A 15,253-nucleotide genomic window follows, 5' to 3' on the forward strand; every position below is an offset into this window, starting at 1 on the left:
TAAATTGATAGCAACGTTTCTTTTTACAATCCTTTTACCGCAAGGCAAAGTTGCTAAATGAACCGCAAAGTTTCTTTTCATCACCCTTTTATTGCAAATGAAGGTGAGGTGCTCCTCTTTGAGAAGGTAATTCATTATAATTCCCTGTGTTTATTTGTTGTTTTCTATCATTCCGATTCTTAGGTATAATGATGAAGATCTTTCTGTTGATCAAAGCGGCAGTCTTCCTTTGGTAAATGAAGCCTAAGCGTGAGCTTGGTTTTGAGTGTACTGTCAATTGAAGAATCAAATAACCAGAAGAAAATGAGAGATGACTTAAACTGAATTCCTGAATTTCCATTTCTTATAACCGAATTGACTTTGGGTTTCAACCCAAGAAACGTGGCCTTAAGCCTGAGAGCAACTGGCTGAAACATAATCTCTGGCGATTTTGAGACATGCGTACATAGATCATTGGAATTGTTGTCCAGCCTTGCAGACTATGGGAGGTCATGTTCCCTTTGATGCAGTAAATTCCGTGAAATCTCGTGACTCTGACAAACGTGGAAGTGTGGTGGTATGAAATATCTCCAGATCCTGAGTTAACTTAGTACCGACACTTGTCATTTTGGCACTTAAAAACCCCAGATGGGCTGTAGAGTCCCCAGAGCTTAACATTTTCTGACCTTCTGTGGTGGAACGAGAATTGGACTGGCAACCAAAATACGTGGGTTCTAATCTTGGCTCTGTCACTAACCAGCTGTGCACTTGTGCACAAGTTAATTTTCTTCTTTGATTCTGACTTTTCTCTGTCGTAAAATGAAGTTGGAATAAGTGACTTCATAGGTCCTTTCCAGTACAAACCTATGTTAAGTGTGTGACCTTTGAGGTCCAAGTCCAAATCCACCATATGTTGGTCCCGCCAACTTGAGCAAATCAATGTTTCTGCTCTTCAGTATTGCTGCTTACACTGAGGCTGTGATAACAACAGTGAGCTGATTCATCTATAGCTCTTTGTTGTTGGCTCATAGGAGTGGATTCGAACTCATAGCAACTTTGTGTGACAGGTTGAAGTAACTACATAAGGTTCCTAGACTATGGCCTTCATAGAAGCTGACTGACAAGTCTTTCTTCCACAGCAACACTGGGGAGGTTCAAATCCAAGTCTCTTGATTTCAAACAAGCCTTTAATTCTTGCACCCCCAGAACTCCTTAACAGTACATAGTTCCTAATTCATTCTCAATAAGGAAATGACCTGTTGAGAATCTATAACAAACTCAACATGAAATCTTAGCCAAATAATTTTTGAAGTATTATTGTGAATTAAGCAGATCACTTTTACATTCCACAATCCATACACATTTTGTTTCAACTCATGCATTGCAATCAATCCCCTCAAAATCCCACTTCCTCCCCGCACATCCTGTTTTCTCTGCTACTCTTTTCCTAACTCTCTGAACTTTGTCTTTGGGCAAATGCTGCCTTTTTCATCTTAATTGGCTGAGTTCAATTCCAAACCTGAGTGATGAATAAGGGCCATAATTGTGAAGCTTCAACCAGATTCTGCCCAACCAATAAGCCTGATTTCTTTATGAAAATCACTTGTTTCCGCAATGAATCCTTCTGTGTGGCCTATGAAGGATGTTATATGCCTTGAAAGATGGAGTCTAAAGTCCCAGTAGTCTAGACACACAGCCTGATTTACCAAGGGCTCATAAAAACTAGGTCAAAGTGTCCAATTAAAAATATAGTACTTGGTGTATTCTCCTCTAGGGTTCTGTAGTATTTTTAAACATTTTTCTTAATAGGAGATTGCTGCTCACGGTTTATCCCCTCCAGCATAAGTTTAATTTCCTTCTCTGAGACATATGTGTGCCCCTTCCCCCATCTAGACTGGCATTTCCAGTAACGTTTGCTCATCATACTGGTAGGAGTGCTGATTTGGCAGCATTGGCAGCACTGGTAGCAGCTAACATGATCCTCCCTCTTCTCTCCCCAGCTTCAAACTCAACAATAGCAGCTGTAAAGGACAGGCACATGTGCATGGACTTAAGGTTGACTCACCTTGGTGCAACAAGCAGCAGACCATTCCTATAACAAGGTCATGGAATTGACAACCATTGGACTTGGATTCAGATCTCCTGCTTTGAGGGTTCCCAGGGAATGGAGACCCGAGATTACCATATATTTTCTATTTCAAAGCCCTCCTTGTTTCTTAGGATATGCATTGGCCTGAGCAGCATGGTTCTGCCTTTATGGATTAGTGTTATGGAGAGTTTGGCCTATCAGCATTCCCATTTTTCATGTGTAGAGCATCCAGTCACTTAAAAGTTTAATCTGTTCAATACCACAATTGATGTATTATGCTCCAAAGTCAGCCTATACTTGTATAACTTCCTCTTCTCAACAGTGCTTTAGATTCTCTACCGTGGCCTTAATTAATAGCACTCTCAGTAGAATTACCTTAGGTCCCAGGGGGATACCTTTGAATGTTCTTCATCATAAAATGACAATGATATATGTAAAGTGAACCAGAAACACATCCAAACCATGGGTATATGTATGGAATTGGGGCTCACATGTAATTCTAGCCCTAATTAGTTCTTATGACATATTTTCCCTTAAAAAGAAATCATTGACAATGTGGGTGCTATAGCAAAGTGTGGTGAAGAAACCAGCTGGTGCCTGACTAACCTCAAGAGCAGTGTTTAGGGTCTTAAGGCTTTGTCTTCAAACAAGCAGGCCTCTAAGTGAAGCGCCCACTGAGTCCACGTGGAAGAAGCACCCCAGCCTGTGTGATCCAAGCATTATAAATAATAAAATCCATGTCCAAAGGAGGAAATGGTAGGAGAGCTTAAGTTGGGAACACCTGGTTTGCAGAGGGCGATGGGTGACAGTAGAAGCCCCAAATCCATTTTCAGGATCCCCACGTAAATTAAGGCTCCGGTGAATATTCCTGACCATAGTTGAGGGATGTGCATAGCCATGTTATCAGACAGAGGATACTTTAGCGGCCATTGTGGCAGATGTAATTAGGTTAAAATGTAATAACATCTTTGGATTTCTCCCTTTTGACCTATTTTCAAGTTGTTTCAGTTATCAATATTTTCTGCTTTCTTTTAGACTGGGGTTTTCCCTCTGTTTTGTTACTCATTGTTGTTGGTGTCTGTTTGTTTGCTTGCTTCCTGTTTGTGTTCTGTATGGTTGTTCTATACATGAAATCCAGGCAAGGTGAATCAATAGAGACAGCAACTGCATTAATAATTACCTGGGAGCATGGCAGGGGAAGTTGGAGGGAGATGCAAGCTAACAGCAATGACTAGGAGAATGAGAACTGTGTTCTGAAACTGATTGTAGCAATGATTCCACGAAAAAGCACTTAATTGATTGGGATAACTGCAATCTTTGCTTTGTTTTTCATTTGAAAGTCGGGCAATTTAATCTCTAATGAAAAGTGAGACTCTCTTCACGCACTTTGGACACAGTAAGGATCAGTTCCTTGAGAAGGACATCATGCTCGGAGAGTGTCGGTGAAAACAGAAAGCTCCTTCATGAGCGGACGGACACAGCGACTGTGTCCATGCCCTCAAACAGAACAACTGTGAGGATGACCCAGGCCTGGGTGGTGTCTTGTTCTGTTGTGCTAAGGGGTTGCTGTGGGTCTGACACCAGATCTACAGCACCTATCAACAACAGCAGCAGCAACAACAAAGCAAACATCAAGAAATTAGAGCACTTGGGAATCAACGTTCTATAAAAGCAGAGACATATTGCTGTGGTCACCATCTCTGTTCTAAACGACTTTTTCTTATCAACATTCTACCACAGTGGAATCACATTTTCCTCGAAGTGAAGCTGTGCAGAGGCAGTTAGAGGCACACATTGAACTGTAAACCTTGGAAGTTTTGTACCAAATGTGGTGGCACTTCTATCGGAAAGCTAAAACTCCCTCTGCCTTTATTAAAATTTAGAAATCTAAGAAGTTTTAAAAAATGTAACAGCCTGGTGGTGCATTAACTCTAAATACTGACGGTATTTCCTGGGGCCTCCAGGAAGAGGTCCCTTCCCTAGTTTCTGCTTGAAGGTTAGTTGTTTATCTAGATTTTTGTTCTAGTTACAGAGTAAATACAAAACAATAAGACTAAGTCATAATGATATGAACATGTTTATACATTTTAACACGATGGAAATATTTTACAATGAATGTACCCTGCCCTTATTTATTTCCAGCTCGATTTCAGTGAGGTAACAACTTCTTAATATTTCTCCACTTAGTTTTTCTGGTGTGTTACCTACGTAACTGTTAATTAATTATGGCACTATACAGATTGCTAAAATATCAGCTTTGGAAAGTATTTAAATGTTTTTTTCTGAGAAAAAGAGGAAGACCATGAAGGAGATGGAGTAACATACTCACTACAACAATGGCTTGTGAAGATGGCCCGGAAGCAACAGTGACTGATTCTGCATTCATAGGGTTACTAAGAATCTGAATCAATTCAACAGCACCTAAAAAATATAATAAGAGGTATGGCCTTCATTTATCTACTTTTTCAAGTATTTATATTTTGTTATTTTCCGCTGCTGTACCCCAGCTACTATCCTCATAATTTAGATCTTTGTTTCTTATTCCATCAATCAAATAGAACATTTGATTCTCTATCCGGGTACAAAAAGACATATCTTCTCTGTCTAGTCTCAGTACTTTTGCCTGGAAAAAGATATAATGGCTCTATCTTGATTTATAAACAAGTTTATATAAGCTGAATCTTTCATTTTTTTTCTGTAGGCTCACCTTAAAAGTTAAAAAGAAAAAGTATGTTTATCTCATATGAGAAGAATTACATAACCAAATAGTATACTAGGAGTATATATTCCTTTTTATAATTCTTATGTCATAACACCTGTGATTCACAAGAGAGGCTAGTACTATATCAAATTCATATATATATTTTGGGAATATATTTCATCAATCATCCCCCATATAATTCTACGGTAATATAGATTTCCTCTTATTTGGGCCATATTTTTTTAGTATTTTTTCTTTTCCTTGCATTATTAATGACATTTTTTGTTTGTTTGCTCAGTTCTAACACATGTAAAATATTTCAAAGTGTCTCGGATTAAAATTGGAAATATGATCTTTTTCTGTCAGGTGGATAGTGGCTCGCTTTCAAATCATGAGGTTACTGTCGTGAAGCTCTGGTGTCTTGTTGCTCTGGCAACTGGATTTTAAAGAAGACAAAGGGGTCAGGACCCAAAGCAGGATATCTGAGTGGCACTTCCATGCCAGGCTTCCCCTGGCATCGTGTTGCCAAGACAACAGAAGACAGCCTTACTCTCACCGTCCTGCCTAGGAGAAATGGTTTCCTAACCCCAAGTCTGTCCTTCCTGAGAGCTCAGAGGTGAAGTTGAAATCGAGGAGGCACCCTTGGGAAATTGAGGTCTTATGTTACTAGCAAACATATTGGGATGGGTGGTTGTCAGTTCGTGATACAGTTATGCCAATCTTTTTGGTCTCTTGGCGCATTTGAAGTCAAATTGCCTGGAACATAACGTTTGTGAATATATTTTACCTTTGGCCTCTGAGGGGTTTCATTTCTCTTCCGTTTTTCTAGAATGCTTGCTCAAAGGACCTGAGGAGAATGTGGTGATGAATTAGATGAAGATGACAATTGACCAATCCACGATTAACAATTGAATTAAAAAAACAGAGACGTATATTTAAAGCAGTTGGGTGGATGGAGTTCTAATTAGTACATTGTGGGATTATTGCAGACTGAAACATGATTGGGTCTTATCTGCTGGGAAGGTGGTGGTGAGGTTTGTGCATGAGCTCAAATTTATTCTAAAATTTTTCAAAATTTAGAAGCTAAAGCAGAGAACTGGCTCTGTTGACCATCGATGAAAAGATTGTCCTGTTTATGTTGTTCAAATATGTCCCCAAATGTGAGTTCATATGTCCTTGAGCACATTCTGAGGGAAGATCCTAGTCTGGATGTTTTCTTCTCCTTCAAATGCCAAAATATTCAAAGCAGCATGCACAGCATCGTGGGAGAGACAAGGCTTGCTCACGTACCAGCTAAAGAAGCAGAACTGTAGCGATGACTTTGTAGGGATGGCAGGTATCAAAGCCAGATCCCTCTAGCTCTAGTCAGCACCTGTACATATTTTTCTTTGCCAGAATATTTTTCAAGGATAGCTTTCTTCCTATATGAATGCTTTTGATGTATTTCTAGCAGGATATAAGAGAAGAGTGATAATGATTTTTAAAAAATTGGTGACAATTATTTCAAATCCGAAATAGTAAAGTGATTCTTAATATATGTAGGGATTGGTGAGTAGATATCCTGACTTCACTCAGGTCCAGATGAAATATTTTAGGAGTTGCTCCCAATGTGACCTTGTGATTGCCAACTCCACTATTCTGGAAGTGGCTCGATTCCATGTAAAACTGTTCTACCTAAAGCACAGTTAAGTCGGATACGGTTAAAATATCAGAGCCCCTTATTAAGCACAAAGGTAACAGGACAGCCTAGAATATTCTTACAAAGGTGGGATAAATTAATAATGCTTTCTGAGAAAAGGGTAAGATTGTTCATTCTGATTTAGCCTAGAAGGTCCAGGACCTGGTTTTTCACCTCTGAGGAACTTCCACGTGGAAAGGGAACTTGATTTATTATGTGTGGCTTCAGGGAGCATGAGTCCCACCAATGGGTAATTGCAAGAAATCTCAGTGGCAAATTGGTATCTCATTTTTGCCTAGTGTACAAGATCCATTGTCTTGTATGCAATCCCTGCCTTTATTTCATTTCTCTTTCAACTTCCCCCCAATTTATTTACTGGGTTATTCTGTTCAATTGTGATTATTTCCCCCAAGCAAAGAAACAATTCATTAAGTCAACAACTGCATAGTCGTTTATTAGAACTTGTAGCATAGTAGATATTCACTTATTATTGAAAAAACAACAACAAAAACGCACTGCCATTGAGTCAATAGCAATCCTCCCGGACAGGGTCGAACTGCCTCTCTGAGTTTCTGAAACTGTAACTCTGGACGGGAGTAGAAAGCCTTATCTTTCGCCCACTGAGAAGATGGTGGATGCCAATGGCTGATTTTGTAGTAAGCAATCCAACAATAACCACTGTGCCAGTAGGGTTCCTTAATTATTATTAGGGATAACAAAATAAGACAAAACCTACTGGAAGTGTGAAAGATGCTGTCAGTGTCCATTCAACATTTTCATGGGCACAGTAAGACAGATTTTTGATGTCCATTCAACATATCCATGGGCACAGTAAGACAGATTGTTGGTAGAGAGTTCTCAGATTTAGTTTTTTTTCTTTCATGCCTATGTAATTCTAAGGATGTTCTTTTCCCTATGAATTCATATTGTAATGGAAACAGACACCTTTGGGTTGGAGAAGAAAAAGAAAATAAAATATACAACATCAACCATCCTTCTTAGACATTATTGCCAATTTGTGTTTTTTCCCCACCCAATTCAGAAGCAGAATCTGACTTTTCCTCTTCTCTCAACTGCCTAGACAACAATCACAAGTGATTATGCTTAGAATTTTGAAAACATCTGTTTTATAGGGATCAGGCTCATTTAGGTAGCATGCCAAAAAAAAAAAAAAAGCATAAAGCATTGAAGGACTTGTCCACAGTGGTAGCCAATCAGCAGATAAGGTCTGAAATGGAAGGAGGATCTTGTCATTTAGACCAATTCACCAGATTTTTTCATCTAAGGGATGATCAATTGTAGCTGAATATAGGCCCTAACAGACCATTTGGATGAGCATTTTATAAAACAACCAAGCTAGATGTAAGCACTCTATACAATTGCTGCTAATGAGACATAAGCAATCTCCTTTCAAATAGCATTCAGTGGCCCCCACACATAGTTTACTAGTAGCCACAGGAAGAGATTCAGTTCAAAATCTGAACCTTCCCTGTAGATATACTCTCAGTATATCCTGGCATAATTATAGTATTTTTGATGCTTCTTTGGATATATGTAACCCTTTCCCAGCCATCAATTCCATTAAGCTGATTCCAACTCATACAGACTCCATAAGGCCGAGTAGAACTGCTCCTTTGGATTTCCAAATCTTCATGGGAGCAGACAGCATGTCTTTTCCCTGCTGAAAGACTAGTGCAGCTGGACTGCTGGGCTTCTGATAAGCAGTCCAACTACATTTCCAGAGCTCCCCTTACCCAATGCAGGCCCAAACCCAATGTTTCTCCATTCTCCAAACTCACCGCCATCAAGTATCCATGTCAGTTCATAGTGATCCTCCTCAGTGGGTTTCTGACACTGTAGCCCTTGGTGGTGATAGAAAGCCCAATCTTTTTCTCAAGGAGTACCAGTGGCCTCCAACTTTGGACTTTCAGAACAAGGCCCCCAAGGTAACCACTATGTCACCAGGGCTCTGAGGTTTCTCCACTGGCTAGAATTAATAGCAGACTTGTGAAGCCGTTTATCTCAATTTGTTGTTAGAAAGTTCAGAGGAAGACCAGTCATCAGTCATCTATGAATGTGTTCTGACCACCTCAACCCCTTGTGTGTGGGGATAGAAGTGCGTTTCATAGGGATTTCAGTGGTTGATTATTCAGAAATGGCTAGCCAAGACGTTTTGTCTGAGGTGATTCTGTATGAATTAGAGTCTTCAATATTTCAGTTAGCAGCCAAGTGCATTTCCCACTTGCACCACACACTTGGTTATTAGGTGCAGTTGAGTAGATTCGGTCTCATAGCAACCTTGCATACACTAGACTGCAACACTGCCTGGCTCTAGGCCATCTTTATAATTGTTATCGTGTTTAAGTCCATTGCTCTAGCCAGTGTCAACCCACCTATTGAGGTTCTTCTTCTTTTCTGCTGGCTCTCTACTTCACCACATATGATGTCTGTACTGGTTACATAATCTGGTGTCAACTTGCCAAGGGGTGGAGTCTAGCCTGCCAATCAGGTGGCACTGGACCTAACTTGGAGGCCCCACGGAGATAAATAGCCCACTGGAGACCAGATACAAATACTCTCTAATGACAAGCCAGTTGCGCTGTCTGGATGGAGCCAGAGCCTGGGGCTGAAGGAGCCACGTGGAGATGCTTCCACCACCTCTGGATCCACAAGACTTTCCACCTACTAGCCTGTGATCTTTCTTCCTGCATTTGGCATTGTTGCGTGTGCTGCATGAGTCTGAAGAAGAATTTATAGACTGGTGATGGGCATATGGGTTAATATCGAATTTATGGACTCAACCTGGACTGGGCTGGGACGTTTTCTTAATGTGCAATTGCTCTTTGATATAAAGTTCTCTCTTACACACATATAAGTCTCTCCGGATGTGTTTCTCTAGTCTACACAGATTAGCACAATGATCTCTGCAAGACACTGCTCTCTCCTGATGACGTGCCCAAAGCACATGATAGATGCCTCACCATCCTTACTTCTCAGAAGTCGCACCTGGGAACTTCTCAGAAAAAGACAACTAACTGGCGGAGCAGCAAGGAGGCAGGGGGAGAGTGACCAGGTGTTGGTACTTGTATTCATGCTGTTTGGAAAGTAGATGAGAGTGTGCTGTCCAATCATCTGGGACATGTTGTGAAAGTTGAGGCCATGGAAGAATCATAATGAAAAAAAGAGAAATGGAGAGAGAATGAAGTTTGAGAAGCTTTAAACACTTAACTATATAGAAAAAATGTATATATTTTTAGAAGATTTTTATGATTTCCCTAAGTGGAAATTAGGAACCTTCAATTATAATTCAACCTGTAATCAGAAGTTTGAAGCAGGAAAATGGGGATAGGTTAAGAATGAGGTGTATTGTATTGTATCTTTGGTGAAAGTTTACACAACAAATTGGTTTCATACTTAATATTTTCTATACATATTTTCAGTATCATTATTTATATTTTACTCTATGTGTCAGCACTCTCATTATTTGTATTTTGGCTTTTGGTTGTTCTCTTTCCGTGACTCCAGCTTCCATATCTGTCCCTCCCCCCATCTTTGCTTTATGGTAAATGTTGCACATTGATCTCATATAGATGGTTAGTTAAAAGGAACACAGCAATTGTAAATGATATTTCTTTTTAAAAAACATTTTATTAGGGGCTCATACACCTCATATATATATATATATATATATATATAAATTGTTTCTTTTATGAGCCAATCTATCATGTGATTTTAAAATTACCTCCAGGAGTTGGTTAATTTCTAATCTTGAAAGATATCTCAGAGCATTCTCTGGTCTCTACTGGTTAAGTAAGTATAGCCTTTTTGAAGAATTTGAGTTTTGGTCTATATTTTTCTTCCATTCCGTGTGGGACATTTTTGTGCCATAGCTAGAATGCGTGATAGTGGTAACTGATCACTATGTACCCCCGGCTTCTGGATAGAGGAGGCCAAGTTTCATGCGAGTTGTTAATCAGCTCCTTTCCTCTTTGCATCTCTGGTTTGCCTTTCCCTCTTTTGCTCCAGACAAGTACAGACCAAGAGTTACAATTTAAATGGCTGTTCACAAACCTTAATGCCCACCAAACTGGAACGAACTTCAAAAACTATGTTATATTAATTGATTTGGTTGTCCACTTAAATTATGGCCCTAAATCTTCAAACTCAGAAAGCCAAACATTCTTATGCCTTTAAAAACAAACAAACTCGCTGCCATTGAGGGGTTGCTGACTCATAGTTACCCTATAGGGCAGTGTTGAGCTGCCCTGTGAATTTCCAAGACTGTCTGTAACTATTAACAGGACTAGAAAGCTCAACTTTCTTCCACAGAGTGGCTCATGGTTTCGAACTGCTTACCTTGGTGACCACAGCCCAGCACATAACCATCATGCCACCAGGGCTCCTTTCCTATGCCTAGAAGGTATTTGATATTATAAAGCAACTGTGTTTTTTAAAAAAAAATTTTAAAGCAACTGTGTTTTATTACAGTTTATATGCACACATACAGAGCACACACAAACCAATGCGAGGTAACTTTTGAACCATGATCTTTTCTCTGACTTCCAAATACTATAAAGAATAGCCATCAAACAAAAATCCTGGATACCCAGATTTTTAAAAATGCCTTTTCTTTCAAATGTGTTCAATAAAAAATGTCTTTTCCTTCAAATGTGTTCAACCACAAGATTCACTAGGAATATTTATAAAAATGTAAGTTTCCCGAACCTACCCTATCTATTGAATCATTGATGAAAAACAAATCCTTCTGAAAACACAAGTTCTACTGGGTCTCATCTTTTGTGAAGAACTGCACTATCGCTATCACCAAACAGCCTTTGTTAGCTGGGGAGAGAGGAGTACATTGATTTTACAAGCCTCATGAAAGACGATTTACAGCCCCCCCCACCCCCACACACACAGCTAATTAACAGCATATGCTGTGCAGAGTGCGAGGACTGCAGCCACAACAGATAATTTACGTAACAATGGATGGGAGAGTCACTTTGAGGCCAAATCCATTTCTTTTAAGGCTTGGAACACAGGCGTGATGGATGCTATCAGCTGTGAGAACCATCATTTGTTTTTGTATCTTTATTCATCTCGCAGCCAAAAACAGAGTTTCACCTCTATGAAAGCTCAACTTTTCTTTAGAAACCAGGAATATGAGCACTGTAAACATGGTTACTGCTGCCATGAAATTGTGAGTGGTCTAGGAAGTTGAATCTAAACCTTAATCAAATTCCTATCTCTTTTTGAATATGTTACTGTGTTTTAGGCGAAAATCTGCATAGAAGACGAGTTAATAATTCACACACAGTGATTGTGCGCGACTGGCTGCTATTCCTGCAATACAGTGACTCGCAACCTTTCTAAGGCTGCGACCCTTTCATACAGTTCCTCATGTTGTGGTGACCCCCAACCATACAATTATTTTCTTTGCCACTGCATCACTGTAATTTGCTACTGTTACGAATCGGGCAATGCCTGTGAAAAGGTCGTTTGATCCCCAAAGTGGTTGTGACCCACAGGTTGAGAACCACTGCAAATGTGTCCCAATCCTCCCCATTTCCTGTCCTCCCTCATTTCCATTTATTGAGCTTTTCTTTTTTTTTAAGCTTTATGAAAGATACTTTTCATAAACAATCATGGTATTCAGGCAGGACATGGGCAGACGATCGTTAACAGCATATAACAACTTTTAAACTCCCTTCTTCAATGGACTACCATGAGAAAGCCACTGTAAAACCCACTGAAGTCTTCAGCTGGTGCTCTGACCGGGGGAGATTTAGAGTGAGGGTGACCTTTCACATTGAGCATGTTGTTTTAACAACTTTTCAAGAGCCGACCCTGTCGTTCAGAAAATGAAATGGACACGGCAGAATTGCCCATCTGAACAAAGGGGGCGCTGCTCTTTTGAGGGATGCCATGAGGATGGCGTCACTGGAAAGTCCAGATCGCCGATAAACTAACAGCCAATGTTTTGAGGTCAGGTCCCAACAGGTGCCTGGGTTTGTGGAGTCAAGTCTGTGCTGAAGGCAGAGGGGAAAGAGAAGAAGGGGCGGAGGATGTCAAAACACAGCTGTATTTTCCCCCTCACAAGGTGTGTGTGCCAAGGTGGCGAACGTGGGTCATGTCAGGGAATCCCCCCTCCTCCTGGAACCCCAGAGGGAGTCTCTCAAAACTAGCAGGGCAAAGTGTTGTTTTTCACTCCATCCAGCTTTGGAGACAGCGTATTGACATTTGTCCCTCCCCCAAAAGACAACAATGAAGTGTTCTGTGTGCTAACAAAATAGCTTAAAAAAAAAGTAAAACAAAATTCTGCATTTTTGTAAAACTTGATAAAAATAGTATTTCAAACTGTACAGTCACCAGAAGTACACAGTTATCAAAAATGCACACACTTCACTTAGCATCTCCAGCACCTTCAGCTCTCTGTGCCTGGTCTGTGTTGGCATCTCCATTTTCTGCAGGATTGTTCCCGTCCTTGCCAGCATCAGCTTTCCCCTTTTTCCCTTTAGGTACCTTCTCTCCTTTCTTCACAGGTGGTTTTGGAGGAGCGGGTTTAGCAGATAACCTTGCTGATCTCCTCTGAGGTTCATCCTTCACCTTGACTTTATCTCCCTTAGCATCCCCTTCAGCCTTTCTCTTGGGCATGGTGACGACGGCGGCAGCGGGGCGCAGGCGCTGGATGAGGGGATGCGGTGGCCCGCAGGTGCTGGTCGATCCGGGAGTCGTTCTCGCCTCTTCTTCCATTTATTGGGCTTTTCTACCCTTCCTTGGGCAAATGCTTCTCAGTTGATAGTTTAAGGAGCATTGTCTTCGTGGATGTCATTGCTTAGTTAGTCGGCTCATCTAATATTGGTTTGAAATGTGGCCTCTGGAAGTGGCCTCAGTTCCAGACAGTCTTCGGGGTTCCTCCACACTCTGTCCAGTAAGTCTGATTTTTATTATAAATCTGAGTTTTGTTCTACATTTCTTTCCTATTCTAACCAGGACTTATTATATCCCTGGTCTGTGTAATCACTTATTCTCCCTCTTATTTACTCAGTGACCCCGAGTTTTTCATTTCTTGGAGCCTCAGGGTCCAGTAGTTAAAATATTCAGCTGCTAACCAAAAGGCCAGTGGTTTGATGTGCCAGTATCTCTGTGGGAGAAAGATATGGTAGACGCTTTCCTTGAAGTTTACAGTCTCGGAAACCCTATGGGGCAGTTCTACACTACCACATAGGCTTTCTATGGGTTGGAATTTTCTAGATAGTAGCAGGGTTTTATTTTTATTTGTTTTGTCCTGGTGGTTCATAATAATGTGTTAACACCTCCCTGCAGCCTCTGAATGATGCAAATGGTAAAGATGCTTGGCTGCTAACTGAAACGTTGACGTTTCAAGTACACCCAACAATACTCTAGAAGGAATCTTGCTGTGATCGACTACCAAAAAAAATCAGCCACTGAAAACCTGGTGCTGCAGGATACTGCTCTGACACACATGGGGTTATCATGACTCGGTTGATTTGACAGCAACCAATTAGCATCCCTCTGCGTGATGTTAGCGGAGCTAAATCAGCCATGGCTAATGTGTTCTCAATTGTCATTCTCTCCTGCTTTGTGATAAACGGGTGTGTGAATGCGGTGCTTTTGGTAGATGCAATCCAGTCACCGGCCTTGTGTACTGCCGACTGAAACTGTTTTCACGTTCAAGCCCATTATTGTGGCCACGGCGATAATCCACTTAATTGAGGTCCTTCCTCCTTCTCACTAACCCTCTAGCAAGTGTGGTGTCCTTCCCCAGGGAGTGCTTCCCCTTGATAACAAACCCAACATATATGAGATGAAAACTCACAACCCTTGTTTCCAAGCAACATTCTGACTGTACTTCTAAGAATAATTTCTTTGTTTGGGGGGCCGATTAGGACAATTCATTATTTTTGTCAGCACCAAAATTCAGAGGCAACGTTTTTTCTGATTTTCTGGCTTTGGAGGATATATAAGTCAATTGAAAACACCTTTGATTAGATCAGGCAAGCCTTATTCTTCCAAATGACCACTTGCATAAGAGTGAGTAGTGCACGGTTCCCACCATTGCTTTGGGGATTTGACGTTATTAGCTATACTGTCCATTTTAATTTTGTCTCATAACTGCATACACAATGAAAGCATACTATATTGATCTGTGGGTGTGATGTTAGGTTTATTGAGCCAATTAGGCCAACAGGAACATGAGAGCAGAGTTTAATCAGGTCACAGCTTGATTGGAGGATGACCAAAATAAATGAAGACAGCCAGTACCCCATCTCCCTCTTGATCCCCGATGATCAGAAAAGCACACTGCTACATGTACTAGCACTATGCCTCAACCTGTGTGATACACTACCTGTGGGTCCAGCCAACCCATGAATCCTCTGGCTAGAGCTTGCGGTTTCTTCTAGACCTGTTTCTCCACGTTGCTGGGGCGTACATTGCTTGAGCTTGAGGCTGGTGGATCCTGCTTGATTTCGAGCTTCCATGGAGGCCTGCTTTGCTAAGCTCCTGAGCTACTGACTGATGCTGACCCACTGTGATGCCTGCTGCCTGTGGGCAGACTCTGCCTGACTTGCCTATAGGAAGACTCCACCATCTGCTACCTTGACCTTGAAGGACTTCCAGTATATTAACTTCCATGAAAGTGAGTTGAACTGAATCCTCTGTACTGCTGTGTGGACTAATTATATTCCTTCTCACTATATAAACCTATCTATCATCTATCTATCTATCTATCTATCATCATCATAAGTGTCCTGGTTTTGCTTCTCTAGAGAACCCTGCCTAA

The 15,253-nt window shown here is 40.8% G+C and overlaps 1 pseudogene; it reads right to left on the reverse strand.

Moving 5' to 3' along the window:
* Positions 1–12,799: 12,799 nt before the first annotated feature.
* LOC142441517 (non-histone chromosomal protein HMG-17 pseudogene) lies at positions 12,800–13,101 on the reverse strand (annotated as a pseudogene).
* Between the last annotated feature and the right edge of the window lie 2,152 nt (positions 13,102–15,253).

Source organism: Tenrec ecaudatus, chromosome 2 (assembly GCF_050624435.1).
Source record: "Tenrec ecaudatus isolate mTenEca1 chromosome 2, mTenEca1.hap1, whole genome shotgun sequence".
Taxonomy (NCBI): Eukaryota; Metazoa; Chordata; class Mammalia; order Afrosoricida; family Tenrecidae; genus Tenrec; species Tenrec ecaudatus.